The 8,206-nt window shown below is 47.6% G+C and overlaps 1 pseudogene; it reads right to left on the bottom strand.

Moving 5' to 3' along the window:
- Positions 1 to 2,939: 2,939 nt before the first annotated feature.
- On the bottom strand, positions 2,940 to 3,892 carry LOC144673330 (beta-1,3-galactosyltransferase 5-like; annotated as a pseudogene).
- Between the last annotated feature and the right edge of the window lie 4,314 nt (positions 3,893 to 8,206).

Raw genomic sequence — 8,206 nt, forward strand, 5'->3', positions numbered from 1 at the left:
AATCCCACTGAACCCCAAACACCTCTAACTCTGAGGCCCCAAAACCACACTTTCACTGAACCCCTAAATCCCACTGACGCCTAGGAAGCAAACCACACTTCACTGAACCCACAAATCCCACTAACACTTAGATCCCAAACCGCACTTTCATTGAACCCACAAATCCCACTTAACCCTGCATTCCCGCTGACACTGAAACTACAAATCCCACTAACACCTAGGAACCAAACCGCATTTCCACTGAACCCACAAATCCCACTGAACTCCCAGATCCACCTAACACTTAGGCCTGAAATCGCGCTATCAATGAACCCACAAATCCCACTAACACTTCGGCCCCAAACCACACATTCACTGAACCCACGAATCCCACTGACACCTAAATCCCACTAACACTGAACTCCAAATCCCACTGAAACCCTCAAACTGCACTTCACTCAACCAACAAATCCCGCCCAACTAAACCCCAAATTCCACTAACACTGAACCCAAAAGTCCCACTGAATCCCGCAATCCTACTAACACTTAACCCACAAATCCAACTAACACTGAACCCGAAATCCCACTGAGACCCTCAAACTGCACTTCACTGAACCCACAAATCCCACTGAACCCATAATCCCAGTGACAGTAAACACACAAATCCCACTAACACCTGGGAACCAAATGGCACTTCACTGTGCCCACAAATCCTACTGAACCCTCAAATCAAACTAACACTTACGCCTTAAATCGTGATATCACAGAATCCACGAATCCCACTAACACTTAGGCCTCAAACCGCACTTTCACTGAAACCACAAATCCCACTGAACCCCTAAATCCCACTAACACCGAACCCACAAATCCTACTAACACTGAACCCTCAAATCCCACCAACACTTAGACCACAAACCGTACTTTCATTGAACCCACAAATCCCACTGAACCCCTAACTCCCACAGACACTGGTCCCACAAATCCCACTAACATCTAGGAAACAAACCGCGCTTCACTGAACCCACAATTCCCATTGAACCCTCAGATCCAACCAACACTTAGGCTTGAAATCGTGCTATCACAGAACCCATGAATCCCGCTGCCACCTAGGAACCAAACTGCACTTCACTGAACCCGCAACTCCCACTGAACCCGCAATTCCCACTGAACCCACAAATCCCTCTAGCACGGAACGCACAAATCCCACTGAAACTCGAAAACCGCACTTCACTGAACCCACAATTCCCACTGAACTCCTAAGACCACTAACACTGAACCCACAAATCCCACTGAACCCCTCAATCCCACTAACACTGAACCGCTAAATCCCACTAACACTTTGTCCTCAAACCCAGTATCACTGAACCCACAATTCCCACGGAAACAGAAATCCTAAATCCCACTAATGCAGAACCCCTAAATCCCACTATCACCGAACCCTCCAAGTCCCACTAACATCAAATCCCTAAATCCCACTATCACTGAACCCCCAAATGCCACTAACATTGAACCCCAAAATTCCACTTACACAGAATCCCTAAACCCCACTAATGCAGAATCCCTAGATCCCACTATCGCTGAACCCCCAAATCTCACTAACACAGAACCCCTAAATCTCACCATCACTGACCCCCTAAATCACACTAACACTGAACCCCCAAATCCCACTAACACAGAAACCCCTAGATCCCACTATCACTGAACTCCCCGATCTCACTAACACTTAGTCCTCTAACTGCCCTCTCACTAAACCCACAAACCAACTGTCACTGAACCTCAAACCAACTATCACTGAACCCACAAATCCCACTGACACTTAGGCCCCTAACATTTTGGCCTCAAACCCCTAACACTGAACCCCCATATCCCACTAATGTTGAACCCCCAAAACCCACTAACACGGAATCCTCAAATCCCACTAACACGGAACCCGCAAATCCCACTAACGTGGAACCCACAAATCCCACTATCACAGAACCCACAAATCCCACTAACTCTTAGGCCCCAAACTGCACTGTCACAGAATCCACAAATCCCACGAGCACTTAGGCCTCAAACCCCTATCACTGAACCCACAACTCCCACTAGCACTGAACCCCGATATCCAACTAACACGGAACCCCCAAATCCCACTAACACTTAGGCCCCAAAGCACACTTTCACTGAACCCACAAATCCCACTAACACCTCAATCCCACTAACACCTGAACCCACAAATCCCACTGACACTGAACCTCAAATCCAACTAAATCTTAGGCCTCCCAGCCCAACTATCACTGAACCCCCAAATTCAAATAAAACATAGGACCCACAACCCCACAATCACTGGACCCCCAAATCCCACTGAGAGGTAGTCCTCAAATTCCACTGTCGCCGAACCCTCAGATCCCACTGACACTGAGGCCTCAACCCCCACTACCACTGAACCCCCAAATCGCACTGACACTTGTGCCTGAAACACCACTTTCACTGAACCCCAACCGACTATCACTGAACCCCCAAATCCCACTACCACTGAATCCACAAATCCCACTATCACTGAACCCCCAAACACATCGTAACCGTGTTTCTGTAATGGTGATTAGATCTAAATCATTTATCTGTATCTGTGCCACTAATTCATCTATCTTATTAGAGATGCTTCATGCATTCAGATAAAAATAAGTTTAATTTATTTTTATTCAACTAGTAGCAAAGTTGGATTTGTAAATAAATGCAAAACATATCTATATAAGTTCTGAGAAATGTTGAATATTGTGCACATTTTTAATGGAGGGAGGGGTGAAATAGCACCCTCTTGTGGCCATTTGTGTATGTACGTATGTATGTATATAAACAAACCAGATTACACAGTTTAGTTGGGTAATTGACTTCCATAAGGCATGCTGTTTCTGTTGCCCTGCAAAGATAACACGCTTATTTGAAGGTGTCAGTGAAAAGCCTCTTCAAGATGGCCCCCTTCACCCATCTCCAGGACAGGCCTCGTCTGCTGCATCCTCCAGTGCTTTCCAGTAGTTCAGCAGCTCGTAGGGTGTCACCCTGTGAGAGGTGACGAGTTTACGGAAGCCGCAAACAGAAAACTTCACATTCCAATTGTGGAACTTCTGCTCCGAGTGGATTTCCACTGGTGTGATCTTCAACTCCGCCAAGCACAGCCCGACGTAAACATCCTCCAGTTTAAAGTGGGGGACCGTCCTGGAAATATTCCAGACTCGGTGGGCAACATCGGCCGAAAGCATGTACCCAGTGCCGGAGCAGAATGGTGGGTATGTTTCCTGAGGATATTCCTGTTCGCTGACGTACCATTTACTGGATTTCTCCCTGACAGGTCCAAAATTCCTCATGATGAAGCCGGTGAAGATATACGTGTGATTCATTCCCAACAAGAGCTTGGTCAGGTGATCGGCGTTGACAAACATGTCGGAATCGGTTTTCAACACGAAGGAGGTGGACAGACAGAATCGGCTCACCCATTCCAGGCCCATCAGCACCTTGGTGGTCAGGTTGTAATAAGTGTCGGTGAAATTTTTCTGGATGATGTCCTTGTGCAGTGAACTTTTTTCAGCAGCTGCTCCTGATGCTCTCGGCTGTACACGAGCAGGAAGTAGCTCACCACCCTCTTGCCATGGGTTGTCCGCACTCGCCCCCAGGTCTGGCGAATGACCGAGCGAGCTTCCAACTGGTCTTGGGCACTGGTGACCAGAAGGACCAGGAATGGGGGACTGGTGTCACAGCTGCTGTTGGGCAGCATGAGGAAGGAATGGTCATTTAACTTTGCAGAATGCCAATGTTCAACACCGTATTGGCTTAAATATCTGATCAGAGGAAAGATTAACAAGGGGGCAACAACAAACAACCATTTCCTTTTGAGAAATGATTTCAAACAAAAGTTTCTTTGAGAAAATATCTTCATGCTCGAAGCACCTGTAAAATAAAATAAACAAGTTGGGTTTGGTGGAATCCAGAAAATGCAAGAGGAATTATTTTTCAGATTAAGATTATTTGACTCGATTTGGGATACAAATACAAGAGGATGTCATTCAGCTCCTAGAGCCTGTTACACAGGAACAGGGGGAGGTTATTCAGCCCCTAGAACCTATTACACAGGAACAGGGGGAGGTTATTCAGCCCCTAGAGCCTGTTACAGGAACAGGGGGAGGTTATTCAGCCCCTAGAGCCTGTTACACAGGAACAGGAGAAGGTCAATCAGCCCCAAAAGCCTATTACACAGGAACAGGGGGAGGTTATTCAGCCCCTAGAGCCTGTTACACAGGAACAGGAGAAGGTCAATCAGCCCCAAAAGCCTATTACACAGGAAGAGGTTTTTCAGCCCCTTGGGTCTGTCACACAGTAACTGAGGAGGAATTGCAGCACTCAAAACATCTACAGGAATCTGGCACAGAACATCTAGTGACTGAGTTGCTTCAGTCTGACAAAAAGTTCAGTGAAAGGTAGGAACAAACAGAGAAAGAGCTGGGCATAAGACAGCATGAGCAGTTTTCACACAAGCACATACCTAAGAGACTCGTCACACCCTGTGTACGGTGATAGGTATCAGGGTCACTGGTCCCTTTAACTGGTACCACCGGATTTGTCTGGGTCGAGGTGCGTTCGATGCTAACGCTGAGTTAATGTATACACGACCAATCTTGTTAACAACTGCACATAAACCCGGAGTTCAATTCTTGCCTATAATGAATCCCACAATCTCACTCTGCTCGGTGCCAGTAAACAAGAATGGGTGTGGTTGAAGTGCATTGTGAAAAATGCACCCGGTCCTTACTGTTAATGACTTCCCATCAATTATACAGATAACAAAGGTTCCTCCAGGTGATGTTTGTGTGATACAGGTGCCAATCTCACAAAGAATTTGTATCAAACAGCTGCTGCACTGACATAGCTCACCAACTGTGCTTTAAAATTTATTGGATAAAGAAGATATTTGTTGCAAACATATACAGTATATATGCTGAATGCAGGGACCCTTTTCAAACCATTGAAGAGCAGTGAGACACTCTCCCCATTGAAGAGCAGCGAGGCTCTCTCTCCATCGAAGAGCAGTGAGGCTCTCCCACCATCGAAGAGCAGCGAGGCTCTCTCTCTCTCCATCAAAGAGCAGCGCACTCTCTCTCTCCATTGAAGAGCAGTGCACTCTTTCTCTCTCTCCATTGAAGAGCAGTGAGACTCTCTCTCTATCGAAGACCAATGTGACTCTCCATCAAAGAGCAGCGAGACTCCCTCTCTCTCCATTGAAGAGCAATGAGACTCTCTCTATCGAAGAGCAGTGAGACACTCTCCATTGAAGAGGAGCAAGGCTCTCTCTCTATCAAAAAGCAGCGAGACACATCCTCCCTCAAAGAGCAGGAAGACTCTATCGATGAGCAGCAAGTCTCTATCTCCATCGAAGAGCAGAGAGTCATACTCTCTATTGGGGAGCAGCGAGACTCTCTCTCCATTGAAGAGCAGCGAGGCCCTCTCTCCAAGGAAGAGCAGCGATGCTCTCTCTCTCCATGGAGGATCAGCAAGTCTCTCTCCCTCCATCAAAGAGCAGCGAGAGCCTCACTCCATCAAAGAGCAGGGAGACTCTCTCTCTGTCAAAGAGCAATGGGACTCTATCGGAGAGCAGCGAAAATCTCTATTTCCCTCCATCGAAGAGCAGCGAGATTCTCCCTCTCCATCGAAGAGCAGCGAGACTCTCTCTATTGGGGAGCATCAAGACTCTCTCTCCATTAAAGAGCAGCGAGACCCTCTCTCCAAGGAAGAGCAGCGAGACTCTCTCTCTGCCAAAGAGCAGTGAGACTCTCTCTTTCCATGGAAGATCAGCAAGTCTCTCTCCCTCCATCGAAGAGCAGCGAGATTATCTTTCGAAGAGCAATGAGACTCTCTCTATCGGAGAGCAGCTTTCCCTCCATTGAAGAACAGCGAGATTCTCCCTCTCTATCGAAGAGACTCTCTGTCTGTCGAAGAGCAGTGAGACTCTCTATCTCCCATCATCGAAGAGCAGCGAGATTTTCCCTCTCCATCGATGAGAGGTAAGACTCTCTCTGTGTCGAAGAGCAGTGAGACTCTCTATCTCCCATCATCGAAGAGCAGTGAGATTCTCCCTCTCCATTGAAGAGTACTGAAGCTCTCTATCTCTCTCTCCATTGCAGAGCTGTGAGACTCTCTCTCTCTCCATTGAAGAGCACTGAAGCTCTCTATCTCTCTCCATTGAAGAACAGCTAGACTCTCTCTATCGAAGAGCAGTGAGACTCTATCAAAAAGCAGTGAGACTCTCTCAATATTAAAGAGCAGTGAGACTCTCTCAATATCGAAGAGCAGTGAGACTCTCCCTCTCCATCAAAGAGCAGCGAGACTCTCTCCATCGAAGAGCAGCGAGACCCTCTCGATCAAAGAGTAACGAGACTCTCTCCGGTGAAAAGCAGCAAGACTCTCTCACTCTCTCCATCAAAGAGCAGCGAGACTCTCTCTCCTCATGAAAGAGCAGTGAGACTCCCTCTCCTTCGAAGAGCAGTGAGACTCTCTCTCTCTCTCTCCATCCAAGAGCAGCGAGGCTCTCTCTCCATCAAAGAGCAGTGAGACTCTCTATCGCAGAACAGCGAGACTCTCTCCCTCTATCGACGAGCAGCCAAACTCTCTTTCTATCGAAGAGCGGCAAAATACCCTCTCTCTATCAAAGAGCAGCCAGGCACTCTGTCCATCGCAGAGCTGTGAGACTCTGTCTCTCTCCATTGAAGAACAGCTAGACTCTATCGAAGAGCAGTGAGACTCTCTCAATATCAAAGAGCAGTGAGACTCTCTCAATATCAAAGAGCAGTGAGACTCTCTCAATATCAAAGAGCAGTGAGACTCTCTCAATATCAAAGAGCAGTGAGACTCTCTCAATATCGAAGAGCAGTGAGACTCTCCCTCTCCACCAAAGAGCAGCGAGACACTCTCCATCGAAGAGCAGCAAGACTCTCTCTCCGTCGAAGAGCAGCGAGACTCTCTCTGCATCGAAAAGCAGTGAGACACTCTCAATATCGAAGTACAGTGAGACTCTCTCCGTCGAGGAGCAGTGAGACACTCTCAATATCGAAGTGCAGTGAGACTCTCTCCGTCGAGGAGCAGTGAGACACTCTCGATATCGAAGTGCAGTGAGACTCTCTCTTTCCATCGAAAAGTAATGAGACATTCTTGCCTTCATAGCGCAGCGAGACTCTTTCTCTCTCCAGCACAGAGCAGTGAGACTTCCCATCAAAGAGCAGCGAGACTCTCTCTCTCTTTCCATCGAAGAGCAATGAGACTCTATCCCTCTGCATCGAAGAACAGCGAGGCTCTCTCTCCATCGGAGACCAACGAGACTTTCTCTCTATTGAAGAACAGTGAGACTCTCTCTCCCTCCATCGATGAGCAGCAAGACACTCTTCATCGGAGAGCAGCGAAGCTCTCTATTTATCGAAGAGCAGTGACACTCCCTCTTCATTGAAGAGCAGCAAGACTCTTTCTCTATCGAATCATGGTAGCCAGCAAATCAGTTGGAATTGCTTCACCTCCTGCTGCCTTATCTCTGGCGCTGCCAAGGATTTCCCCCTTGGCCCCATCCTATTTCTCAGCTGTGCATTGCCACTCAGTGCCAGTGGGATTTCGGGGTTCAGTGGGATTTGTGGGTTCAGTGAAATGTGGTTCGGGGCCTAAGTATTAGTGGGAATTGTGGTTTCAGTGTTAGTTGGAGTTGTGGGTTCATTGTTATGGGATTGAGGCCCAAGTGTTAGCAGGATTTAGCGGTTCAGTGGAATTTGTGGGTTCAGTGTTAGTGGGATTTTGGGTTTCAGTGGGATTTGTGGGTTCAGTGAAGTGTGGTTTGCTTCCTAGGTGTTAGTGTGATTTGTGGGTTCAGTGTTAGTGGTATTTGGGGTTTCAGTAGGATTTGGGGCTTCAGTAGGATTTGGGGTTTCAGTGAATGTGTGGTTCGGTTCCAAGGTGTTAATGGGATTTGTGGGCTCAGTGTCAGTTGGATTGTGGGGTTCAGTGGGATTTGTGGGTTCAGTGAATGTGTGGTTGGGGGCCTAACTGTTAGTGGGATTTGTGGGTCCAGTGAAGTGCAGTTTGGGATTTAGGGGTCTGGTGGGATTTGTGGGTTCAGTGTTAGTGGGGTTTGGGGGTTCAGTGGTATTTGTGAGTTCAGTGCCAGTGGGATATGTGGGTTCAGTGTTAGTTGGATTGGGGATTCAATGTTAGTTGGATT

Source organism: Cetorhinus maximus, unplaced genomic scaffold (assembly GCF_964194155.1).
Source record: "Cetorhinus maximus unplaced genomic scaffold, sCetMax3.hap1.1 HAP1_SCAFFOLD_343, whole genome shotgun sequence".
Taxonomy (NCBI): Eukaryota; Metazoa; Chordata; class Chondrichthyes; order Lamniformes; family Cetorhinidae; genus Cetorhinus; species Cetorhinus maximus.